We start from the raw sequence: 13295 nt of genomic DNA, 5'->3' as shown, positions 1-13295 counted from the left end.
CTCTGAGTTAATGATATTTTATGTGTTTCTTGGTATAGATATCTGGTTTCACCTTGGTTGGGTGGGTGTTCTGTGCTTTGGTTACTCTTTCCCACTGTGGGTTCTAGCCAGGTGTAGTTGATGTGAGATCTCTGCCTCTCAACCTGGTGTGGCAGCTATGAGGCTATTGTTAGATAGCATAGATAGCAGCTCTGTGGGGCTAGGTGGAATCAAAAAAGAATGGAGATGGGCTGGAGGGAAAGGCTGAAGGAGATATTATGGAAGAACTAAATGGACCCTGTGTCTTGAGACTATACCAAGAAGCTGAGTCCTAAGGGCTCAAATATACTGATACTTAATTGTAACCGTGATTAGTAGGGCAGCTGGATGGTAGTTGAAGTTAGGAGCATGGAAGAACCCCAGCAGTGGTTGGCTTTCTGGGTCCAGATGAAAAGAGCATCCTGTTCTGGCAGTGCTCCCACAGACAGCCCAGGGCCCAGAGCGTGTTGCTGGGGCTACACCATTGACTGATACAAGCAGGTTCTCCTCCCTCACTGAGGCCCACTTTCACTTATTCACAGTCAGTTCCTTATTGCCTGAGGGAAAGCATGTTAAGCCCTAGGCTAACAGCAAAGCATTTGCTTCTATGACTTCATTAAGTAAAAAGAAACACTCCAAGACATGGGGAAAACCAGAAGAAAATCAGAGCTGTTTTGATTAGAGTGGGGATGAGGCTTAAGCCTCTAATTATCTTCAAATGTCATGCAGTCTACTATGTAACCGGGGTCGCCAGCCTCTGCCCCCTCCTCCGGGCTGAGAAGAAGAACAGGAAAGAACTAATGAGTTTCGTGTCAATAATATTACTACTGACAGGGACACACATATTCTCAGGTGACTAATGAGCAAGACAAATTGTAACAAAAGTGACCATAAATTCCATTTCAATGAGAGTTTAATAATTGACTAGTATGTCACTGTCTAATATTTCATTTGTATTTGTCATCGTGTCTCCTATATTCATGCATATTATATAGAGTATTTTATCTGACAACATCAGCCAAAACTAGAGTCAGTGTTCTGAAGGTGTCTACCGTCCCCATCATTTGTCTTTGTTAATCACAATATGGTTAGCATGGCTACATGGCTGCATAGCATCTCTGCAAACCCTCAGCTTTTTGAAATTTTATATTCTTTATACCCTCTTTGAAATTTTATGTGCTTTATATCCTTAATCTCTCTCTTTTATATCTTTTCTTCTAAATTCTAGACAAATATAGACATGTTCGCATTCAGAGACATTACATAATTTTTTTTCCCATCAATGTTTCATGCTGAAGTATCAGCTATGCTATAAATATATGCTCTGTTACGAGGTGAAGCCAAACCATCTCAGTTTATTCTGAAGTTTGCTTCTAGGCTAAGAAAGCATACATTCATGTAGCCCGTGCCTCCCCAGAGTCATTTGCTTATATCTGTAGCTAGAAAGAAGTTAGTAATTCTTTCTTGTCTTACGATGATTTTCCTAAGGGGAAAACAATCCCATCAGCAACAACTGGTAAATCAGCTCAGGATTTTATCCTCTCTGCATTTTTTTAAGGACAGGTTTTTTCCCCTATATCACAGTGAGGAATGTTCTTGCTATACTGCATAGGATAGAAAGTATCAGTGACACCTAAGGGGAGAAATTACTACTCCAGTATGCCCTGAAGGCTGTATCTTGTCTCTCGACTCTTATTTCCTTTCTCTGCTTTAGTGGGGTGTTGTGTGACAAAACTTTCCCTGGGGAGGTGGACATGTATTCACCCTACACAGGGATCCCATGACAGACCAATGTATGGATCCCACCAAAGTCCAAATTGGAGAGTTTTACTGGAGTTACTTAACAGGAGTATGTATGGGTGACAGGTTATTTACTATTTACAGGAGCAGAAATGACTCAGAGACAGCTGTAGCATCAAGACCCACCAATGCATTGGTTACAGCTCATAAAACCTGGGAATCTGAAGCACACTTCACAGCCTCAATGGATTGCCCAGTGTCCTTTCCCCTTCTGACATCTGGGCTGTTCTCAGCTTCTCTTAGGCAGCTGGTCTGGTTTTAGAGTCTTCCTTGTAGCTTGGCCCTGCCCTTCTGAGAGGGACTCTGAGCTTATATTGCTTACTCTGGCATGGAGGGGCCTAATAAATCTGGTCTGCTCCATGGACTTCCTGAAGGTCTTTTCAGCAGCTGGCCTTAACTACTTTAAGAGGGTTCCTGGAGGATGTGATGTTTTAACCTTGGAGGAACCTGTTACATGACCAGGTGGGGTGAAGTTTTCTGTCGCAAGCTCCCTCCTACGATGTTGTGTCTTACTGTCACCCAGAAACAACAGAGCTAAGTGACTTCAACCTTATAAACTGTGAGCCAAGAACAACTTTCCATCCTCATATCTTTCTCAGTATTTGACCCAGTTACTGAAAGAAACTAATATCTCCCTCAAAAGGTGTCTGCACCATGTTAGACTTGTTTATCTTGAGTTATTGATTCAGACTTCTGTAATGGGAAAAAATTTAAACATTTTGATACATAACACATGAAGTTATAGGAATACAAATATTAGAATATCATTATTAAATGGTTTGTGCTGGCTAGATTTTTTTTTTAAATCAAGTTAACACAAACCAGTGTCATCTGGGAAGAGGAAAAAGAAGTTTACAATTACTTTTCAAATAGGTCAGAACTGACAGTCAGAGAAACAGGATGTAATCAGTAGAACTTTCGGATATGTTGATGGGTGCAAGGCAAACTGACTGCACACTGAAATTCCCAGGAAAAAGGTTACATGTGCATTGAATTTTCTACAGGGTTGATTAGAGATGTAATTTTGAAAATCTGGAGCCAAATGGTTTGGGGCTACCCTTAGTAACCTCAGTAGCGATTCACTGCCCGCTTGTCTGTGTGCCCTGCTCTCTTTGTGAGGGCCGCCTGAAACCTCTACAAGGTGTCAATAGGTCTCTAGCTTCCACCAGCCCCAAAGCTATGAATACCATAGCCCATCGGAAGCCTATTGCAGACATGCTCTGCTCCCCTGCAAGTTACCTTACCACCCATTGTCCCCCAAAAATGCATTTGGCAAATACTTGGATTTATAAATTTCTATAACTACAAAGAGTTTGAAAAACTGTGTCTACATTGAAACATGTTATTTGGGGCAACCTGGCAATGGTCATTCATACTGACTCAAGAAAAACAAAACAAAACAAAACAAAACAAAACAAAACAATTTCTTTTCCCCTTTGATATTCCCACGGTTGAAATCTTTATTTTGCCTCAACAAAACAAGTAGCGTATGAGAGAAGAATTCTAGATGGTAAAATAAAAGCAGCAGAAACACATTTGAAGTAAGCAAGTATGGTAACAATGGATTCCATCAGGCAGTCACTAAAGGATGAGTCTGAAACTCGAAAGCTTATTTAAAGAAGATTTGAAAAAGGAAAACAAGAAAAATCCCACCTTGGAATTTGGGCGAATAAACAAGTGTCATTTACAAGAGTGATTTTTTTTTTTTTTGGATTGAAATATCCATTTAATATGAACAAAGCAGTTCTTTTCTTTGGTGTTAAGAAATAATAAACACAATGTATAGTGCTGGTGTATTTTCAAGTATGTGGACCTTTGCAGACAAAGCATAAAATGGCTTCCGTGGCTTTCACCTACATAACTGGGATGAGAAAGAAAGGCTGTGTGCCTAATGACAGGCTCCCAGGGTGCAAAGCTTGTAGCCCGGAGTGACTGGTCTCTTGGCAGCTTTCATGAATACATGGAAAGGGGAAAAAGAGTGACTGCAAACAGATGGACATCTCCAACTAACAGTGACGTAATCCCAGAAGACTCACAGGCTTTCGCTGCAAAATGGAGAAAGGCAAGAACATGTGTTGCAGGAGGTGCTCAGTGCTGCTCTGGAGCTTCTAGCCAGTGCTGTGTATAAGCAGAGGAGGTAAAACACGAGGAGGACGGGTAATTATTCTGAATCACAGGGAGCATGACCCCTCTGTGGGAAATCCAAATGCCCTCCTACCATTCTAGAATAAAGTGGGGCTTGCCGTGGTTCTTGTCTGCTCTGAGGAGGCGTAGGTGCCTGTACTAGTGCACGCATGTGGGCCAACACTCGTGGGTCCTGGTCCACCTTGACCTTTCAGGAAAGCACGAGTGAGCTCTTGTGCACACCAGGGAAAGGGCAGATGGCGAAGCATGCACAGGATATGTTCACCATTCTGATTGTATGCCAAGGTTTGCAACTAATGCGAGGTGATGTCGCAGATATGGATTCACACCATTCTGCTCAACACGTCGCTGCCAAGGTTTTGTAAAATAGATTCATTATTTTCCTTACTTGTGTTCTCCTGAAAGATGGTCTCCGTGAAACCCAGACTATCAGTCATCACTTCAGCACACCATCTTCCTCACCTACTTTATTCTCTCACTCAGAAAGGACTCCTGCCTTAGGTCATAATTGAAAATCTCGTTTCGAATGAGTCTCTTTTAAACACTAATGAATAACCCAAGGAACTTGCTATGTATGAGAAATAATTTATCTACCGGGGAAAGGAGGAGAGGAATACATATTTATTTCCTCTAAATACCTGAGAAATATTTTTTGTTGTTGTGCAGGGAGTAACCTATTCAGTTCTCAGGCAAAAACCTTTGTCTAGCTATTCAAATATTTTAATGGAAATTAGACTTCACTTGTTTCCAAACTAGAGTGCGCATCCTAAGGACCTTGTTTCCTATAGTGAGGAAATGAGCGAGAAGCAGAAGATATAGGGTTCTGCATCCTTAAGGATACTCAGTGGGGCATCTTCTGTCTCTGAACATCACTGTACCTGAGAGTGGGGTGCATTTAATCCACCAACAGGAGAAAAAATCATAATCATTGTGAAGCCAAGAATATCCACATTTTTCCTGTTTTGTTTTGTTGACACATAGTCTCAACTTGTAGCCCAGGCTAGCCCTGGATTCACACTGAGTCACTCGGGTTCACTCCAAAGCTGCCATCTTCTTGCTGTGCCTCCTGAGAGCCAGCATGACAGACTTTTGCCACACCCAGGTTCCCACTGCTCACATTACCAGAGTGTGAACCTCATGCTAAGTTTCTAACTTTCCAAATGCACCACTGTCACCAGCACCTTAAGCCACAGAGACCAAGTTTATGTTCATCTCTTTTATGTCTGAGGTACTTTCTGCTAATTTTCAGCTTTGCAAAATTTTTTACTTTTCTGAAAAAAAAGAATCTCACAGGCAATTCAGGACAAAGTGTAGGGAGTGCTCTTACTTTCCTTGTCTTCTTCCCTCTTACCTTTCCTTCTGTCTCCTTTCCTCTCCTCCCTCTTCCCTTTCTTCCTTGTCCTCTTTCTTCCCTCTCCTTTTAAGGGTGCTTCACATCCAGGGTTAGCATCAGAGTACTGGAAACAACACGAATATGAGCTGTCAGTTCCTGTATGTTTTATTCAAATGTGCCAGCCCATTTTATGATCAGTGTTAGTGTAACTGAATACTCTGCAGTTATTTGGTGTATAAAACCTCTCTACTTGATCTTTTCAGGGAAAGGCCAGAAGGCTGATGAATTACTGCTGCAAATAGCTGGCATCCACTGACATTCTTAATTGCCTTTTGCAAAGTCAGACTGCGCATCACTGAGATAATGAGCATTTTTGTTTATCTAAAGTGATTTGAAAATTGGAGTTCAAAAGTAAATCTCTCTTAACAGGAGACAAATAATATCATCAGCACCTAGTGAAAAAAAACTTAAAGGATAATTTTAGGAATAAAGTAAACAGTGAAAGCTTCCATTAGTCTCTGTGATTTGATTACTATTGTCTTCATTAGTCTCTGTGATTTGATTACTATTGCCTTCTAATTGTTTAAGATTCCATCAGAGATCAAATCCTAACACTGAATTCCAACTTCTGCTAGTCTCTTTTCTGTGAGTTTAGATAGAAATGACCAGTTCTTCCTGGCCTACAATGATGGAAGCCATAGTGGCCCTCAAGACATTGCCTTGGTATGCTAAACTTGGAAGTAATTTAAGATTCCCTAACTAGGAGGGAAAAAAAAAGAAAATAGAAACAGACAAACAAATGTATTCTAACTTGATTAGGAACCATGCCATAACCTTACAAAGTGTAAAATGCAACCAATTAAAGTGATAGAACATAAATATTATAAGCATTCTCATCTCATTTCCCACCCCCCAGAAGTGTCTACCACCTTGAGCTTTTCAGAGTACTTGTTTGCTTTTTATAAGGACATTTTTACCACCTCATGTTTATTCCTGTTTTTACTGATTTCAGTTCTGCATGGACACGAGCCTATGCTCTGTAAATTGCATTGAAATAATTCTTCCACAGAATTTTGTGTAAAGCTTTTCATTGTGTTGTTTATAGCTGTGTTTACTCTACTTTTATTGTTGCATATAATTTTCTTATATGCATTTACCCTAGTTGATCCATTTATTTTATTTTCTTTGATGTTTGAATTATTTTCAGTTTGGAAGATTTATGTAGAAGATCTACTAGTCCAAATCCATGCTTATGCAGTGGGGCAAGCTATGGAAATCCTTCAGAGCTCCACAGATAAATGCAAAATGTTTAGAAAAAGGCTGTAAGAGGTTCCCACCTCATCTTGACAAATGAGAGCTTCCTTCTTCTCGTATCCTTTGTGGTAAAGATTTGTCCATTTTTCTCTGATGCTAATCTGGTTGATCTGAAAGAAGATGGTATGTGTAACTAAGACGCTTCTGTGAATTACTGCAGTGGAAGATGTGCCCAGGACCATTGGGGGGAAATGTAGAAGAACAAATCCAGTTAAAGGAAGGAGTGACAGTGTGCCTTATCTCAGATGACAGGGTCATGTATGCAGAAAGCTTTAAGAAATTCAACAAACATCAGGTACAGTGGCACACCTTGTAGTCCCAGCACTTGGGAGACAGAGGCAGGAGGATCTCTGTGACTTTGAGGCCAGCCCGATCTACAAACTAAGTCCATGCCAGCCAGGGCTACACAGAGAAACCCTACGTCAAAGAATCAAAAACAAAATTCAACCAACACCCATTAGATCTGATATCAAAAGTCAGGAACTCACAAGAGGTGATACCACCTTACAAATACTAATTATTTTTCCATAAACTAGCAAGAGCAACCCAAAGATGAAATTAAAATATAGTCATTCTTCTTATAAAGTAAAATACAAGGAATACAACGGCATGAGAAGGGCATGCTGCAGATCCCCAAAAGAACAAAATTGCTCTAAATTAGAGAAAAATTGAAATAACTGGAAACACATTTTGTGTTCATAGGTTATAAGGCTTTCTATTGTTAAGGCAAGCAATGGTCTCCACATTTAGTTAAGTATGCCATATATATCAATGAAAAATTTCAAAGTAACAAAGCAAACTAAAAGAACCTTAGCAAAGAAATACAAAGTTGAAGGCAGTGATTGGTATATGCCAGGAAATGACTATAGAAATACCAACTGCACTTGTGGAAAAAAAGGACAAGCTAACCTAACAATTATGTGGAAGTACAAGGAATCTAGAATGGACAAAGACAACCAAAAGACAGATATTGGTAGACTAACTGAACCTTATTTGAAAACTAGGCATTATATTATCCGAGTTTCAGGGCAGAAGCTCTGACTCCAGGGTTCCTAACAGACTAGGCTAGGCCACCCAGTCCAGTATACCAGTTAAAGGAAAAAGTGGAAAAAGAGATTTACCCAACATGGCCACATTGGAAGAAACAGACAAAGAGGTTCAGCAGCCCCAAGTCTGTACTTGAGAACCTAGTAATTTTTTTTTTTTTTTTTTGTGTGTGTGTGTGTGTAGACTTTTTATTAGCCGTTTAAAGTGTGTTTTCTCAGCAAGGTAGCTGTTGTCTCAGAGACTCATACTCCAACCAAGGACTATTCGTGGAGATAATCTAGAACCCCTGCACAGATGTAGCCCATGGCAGTTCAGTGTCCAAGTGGGTTACATAGTAATGAGAAGAGGGACTGCCTCTGACATAATCTGATTGGCCTGCTCCTTGATCACCTCCCCCTGAGGGGGGAGCAGCCTTACCAGGCCACAGTAGAGGACAATGCAGCCACTTTTGATGAGAACTGATAGACTAAGATCAGAAAGGAGAGGAGAACCTCCCCTATCAGTGGACTTGGGGAGGGGCATGCATGCAGAAAGGAGAGGGGGAGGGGAACCGGGAGGGGAGGAGGAAGGGGCTTATGGGGGGATACAAAATGAATAAAGTGTAATTAATAAAAAATTTAAAAAAAGACGGCAAGAATTGAAAACTAGTAATTTTTTTAACTTTTATTAATTACACTTTATTCTTTTTGTATCCCCCCATAAGCCCCTCCCTCCTCCCCTCTGGGTCCCACCCTCCCCCCTTTATGCATGCATGCCCCTCCCCAAGTCCACTGATAGGGGAGGTCCTCCTCTCCTTATTTCTGATCTTAGTATAAAAGTTCTCATCAGAAGTGGCTGCATTGTCAGGGTTCTAGGTTATCTCCACGGAGAACCTAGTAATTTTGTAGAATGGGAAAACAAAGGATGGCTTGTGCTAGAGTGTGTGATTGTGTGTGTGTGTGTGTGTGTGTGTGTGTGTGTGTGTGTGTGTGTGTGTGTCTGACAGAGAAGTAAATCCAGACTGTTCTGGATCTGGGCATGGTTCAGAACCAGCCCAGTTCTCAAGATATGGTCACTTCTGTTCCATGTCGGAATTATGCTCACTTAGAGTCTATTGTCTTCAAGTTCTCTGTTACTTGGGCTATTGTTACTTCTAGTTTTGACTTGTAGATGATTTTGATAGAACTACCCTGCTGTTCTTGGAATCTGTATATTGAAAATTTCCCTTCCCTGCAAGGGGAGAAAAGCAAGTGATGATGACAATGATTTACAGGTAAAAGTTCAGGATCCTGGGAGCTGGGGTGCTCCATGTCCTGAGCAAAACTGTCTGGGGTCATCATCAGTTCCCTTAAGAAAATCCATCGCCCACCTCTATGTGTGAGGCCATCTGTTCAAGTATCAGGGAAATCTTTGGAAGGCAGTATCCTAGCAAACTGGCTTCCACCAACCTCAGAGCTGAGGATGTGGTCAGAGAATATAAAACATGTAAATGGTCTCCTCCCACCATGCGGTAGTCTGCCTTCATGTATTTGATAAATGTTCTCATTTGTGAATTTCTGCTGAGTATTTCCTACAAATATTTTGATCATATCTACCTCTGTTTCTTCCAAAAACTCCTTAAAGAATTCCCCCTACCACATCACCCACACAATTTCATGTCTTCTTTATTTAACCCAACAAAAATTTAGTATGCCCATTTGTTAATGAGTTTTTTAAAAATACAGTATGTATGTGAGTGCGTGTGTGCGTGTGTGTGTGTGTGTGTGTGTGTGCATATTTGTGTGCCATGATGTTCAACCTGAGGTCCCAGAGCAACTTCCAAGAGTCAACTCTTTCTTCTCTCACATGGGTTCTAAGAATTAACTCATTAGGCTTGATGGCAAGAAGTTTTACCTGCTGAGCCATCTCACTGTACCAAATATGTCTGTTATTTTTTTGGGGGGGAGTACTGAGGGTTGAGCCTGGAGCCTCCTGCATGGCAAGTGATTGCTCTACCACTATAGTGATTAAGCTATACCCTCATCATCTAATTTAAGAGTCCATTTCAAGTGTAACTAAAAAAGGTCATGACTCTCTGTCGATCTTGGAGTATATAACACTCCAAGATAGGACAACTCAAATCCATGTTCTCCAGCTAGGATCAGTCATAACTGCTAAGAATAAACCATCTCTTATTCTCTTTGAGGTTACAATCATGTGTTGACTGAGAAGATAGATCTAAGTTCTGAAAGACAATTACTTCAAACCCAGAATAATACATATACCAAAAAAGAAAAATCTATTAAAATCTATTAAATTGAAGGAAAAATCAAACCTCCCCACAACAAAAACAGCTTAAAGGATGCTGGAAGGATGAGCGTTAGGGCAGAGTCTCAGCCAGGAGCAGGATTGGAAAAGAGCAGCAGTACATCTGATTTTCTAGCTCCTAATTTTCATTGTTATATTAAGGAAGAAAATGTTGAACTTCACCCGTCCTGACCAGTGACAACAATAGTGTGAACCAAATGTCATTCACTGCTGGTCTGGAGGAGCTGTACCAGGGTTTCTTCCTGGACTATTCTGAAGAAATGGCCTGCATTTGCATTTGTATAACACAAACAGAACTGCCTTTAATTTGTTTTCTGCTTTCTCGCTGATGATCTGGTTAAGTGAATCAACTTAATGTTCTACCCAATAATGGGCTTGGGGTACAGAAGCCAACAGACTAAGTGAAGTTGACAAGGTTTCTGAAGGCAGAAAGATGTTTTACCAGATCAAGGAAAGATGGCTTCAGTTCCCTGGTCCTGTTAGAACAGTTGGGACCCTTTCCCCCTAGAATATGCCAATCTTTCTCTGAGCTGAAGGCACAGTTGAAGGGCATCAGGGGCCCTTGAGACCAAACCACAGACAAGAAGTCTTGCGCATGTCCGAGCCTCCTGCAGTCCTCTCTGGTGGGTAGTCCCTGGTGTCTTTCTGTTTAATCAACACTCTAGGCGTGTGAGTGAGGTCACTCAGACCCTCCTCAGCTGGTCTGATGTCCAGACACCAGTGACATGTCTCATGCCTGGTGAGAGTGGGCACCTGTTGAGTTTGGCTCAACCCCTAATCTGTAACATAATGAGCTGTGACTGTGGCTATTATCTATGCTCTTATGTTTCCTTTTCTGTCTCACATTGCTCACAGTCTTGCCTGGTGTAAGTCTTTGTCTCACACCATTGCCTCACCTCATAAATGACTGGCAGCCATGTTTTATAGAAAGTGTTGGCTTGACTTTTGTCATTCAGCATTCTGCGGAGACCCCAAGCACACATCCTGAGTCCTTCCCAGGGTGGTTCCCAGGCTCCTGTGGATATGCCATAGTGGTGTCTCACACTGCTTCTTTCTCTTCCCACATTTGCTTTCCCAGTTGACATCAGTGAATCTTAACATTTAGGTATGTAAAAGAGTATTGAGATGTCTGGCTGAAAGTGCTTGTCCATTCTGGTGTTTGTTCTTAAAGGCTTTTCCACGGTATAAGCAACACATCAAGGACCGCTAGGGACATGCAGTCGGGATGTTAAATCTGTATATGGTGTCAGATGCTGACCTCCCAGATGAAGCTGAGAAAGCTTGCTGCTACTGTGGGTAGGTATCTCCGTGCAGTCTTTTTAGTGCCACTCCATTCACGTTATGAATGCTTTTATTGGGGATTTAAAATCCCTCACAGGGCAGGGCTGAGATTCTCTCCAGCATAGAGGATATGGTATGCATAAGTCATGGGATGGCTGGTCATTCAAGGTCAATGAGTGACTAACATATGATGTTAGGTAAGGCATCTCTAATTAACTAGTTAATTATGTTATTAATTAAACACAAAATAATAACTAATGATATAATCACAAATAAAACAACTTATGTTTAGACAGTGTCTCCTGTATCCCATACTAGTCTAAAACTTGCTGTTTTGTGAAGGATCACTTCCAGAGTGTAGGAGTTACTCATGTGCACAAAAAAGCCTGGTTTATGCGGTGCTGGGGATTAAAGCTGGGACCTTGTGAATACCTGGCATATATTCTACTGAGCTGGAGCCCCAGACACGGTGAAGTGTCTTTAAATTCCAACACAGCTTAATGCAGATGTGTGTCAATTGCTTGGAGAAGGTAAGCATAGCTGGCAAGATCTCAGCATTCTGCTCCTCCCAGCACAGTGGCTCAGCAGGGCCCATTCAGTGCTTAGGGTGTAGTCAGCTAGTACACTGGAAGGAATAATAGATGTCAACTGTAACTGCAGCACATGCCAGTTGCATGTTGTTAAGACCCAAGTGACAAAGGCCAGGAAGATACTATGTCTGTGTAGATCATATGCCAAAGCTCCTCCTTAGAAATGGAGCTTATATCCTACTTTGCAAACTTGGAGAGTGGGGAGGAGGGCAGCTATGCTTTTCATTGTAGCTGTGCTCCATGGGCCCCAAAGATTCCAGAAGAATGGTTCTGGGCCTGGTCTGTCATGTCACGACTTGTTTAACTGCCCACATTGCCCCAGTTATTATTTTAGGTCATTTATTTATTTATTTATTTATTTATTTATTTATTTATTTATTTATATCTTTATTCATATCTTTTGATAATAACACTGGCTATTTATTATCAAACAATCATGCTAATGAGTTTTTTTCCACCCTTAGTCACATGGTATTTACATGTAACAGTCTTACTTGAAGTGACTTCTGGACTTCTGCAGAATTCATCTTTGTGACCATGAGTTTTAGTGCTGCGTCCTACAAGTAGAACAGTGGGGCACAAGGCCCAGTCAGTCACCAAGAGAACGTGTCCACAGAATCAGAAACAGGGAGAGAAATCCCTCCAGAATTACCTCATATGTGAGGCAAGTCATCACTTGGGGGGAGGGGTCATCTGGGGTGCTAATGCCAAGTTCTGGCATTAGAACACATCTGGAATCATCTAACCTCATGAGGGGAAGAGCTCTTACTAAAATGAAGAGTACTGGAAGCCACATCCCAGAAAGGCAACATGGACATAAAGAAATGGACATCTGGATGTACCATACTTAGAAAACCTAGCTAGCAAGGGACTTAGGAATATTGTCAGAATGTGCAAATGGAAATTCTACTGTGATTCAAGTTCCAACACAAGACCAAGATGTGTGACTTTAGCTTCGTATTACAGCTCCACCCTTAAACTCTAGTTTCATGTATCAGTGAGGTGTGCTTCACATGTCTGTCTCCTCTACTTGGCTCTTAAGGCTCCCTTCTTGAAGTGTGAAGTCATTCTGTTTCATGCAATGCCTTCCATTCACTTTTTTTGCTAGCACTTTCAAACTCCCATGGAACTTTGCACAGAAGTACCCACTCTTCCTTCCTTAAATTTGAAGGAAACCTCAGAGGGTGATAAAAGTAGGTGGTTTCTCTGGCAATCTAGGTACATACTACATTTGAACAAGCAAAAATAGGACAGAATATGAAAGAGGGTAGCATGGAGAGTTGGGTAGCTAGTGTGAGGGCGAAGCCTGGGCTATATGAAATCCTCTATAAAGAAGAACAAATACCAAGCAATGCAAAAATCTGACCAGCCAAAATAAAACACACATACATACACAGAAAACAAAACAAAACAAAACAAAACTAAACTAAAACTAAACTAAACTAAACTAAACTAAACTAAACTAAACTAAACTAAACTAA

This window comes from Psammomys obesus, unplaced genomic scaffold (assembly GCF_907164565.1).
Source record: "Psammomys obesus unplaced genomic scaffold, mPsaObe1.curated_primary_1811, whole genome shotgun sequence".
NCBI classification, from domain to species: domain Eukaryota; kingdom Metazoa; phylum Chordata; class Mammalia; order Rodentia; family Muridae; genus Psammomys; species Psammomys obesus.
Note: the sequence above shows the minus strand (reverse complement) of the source record.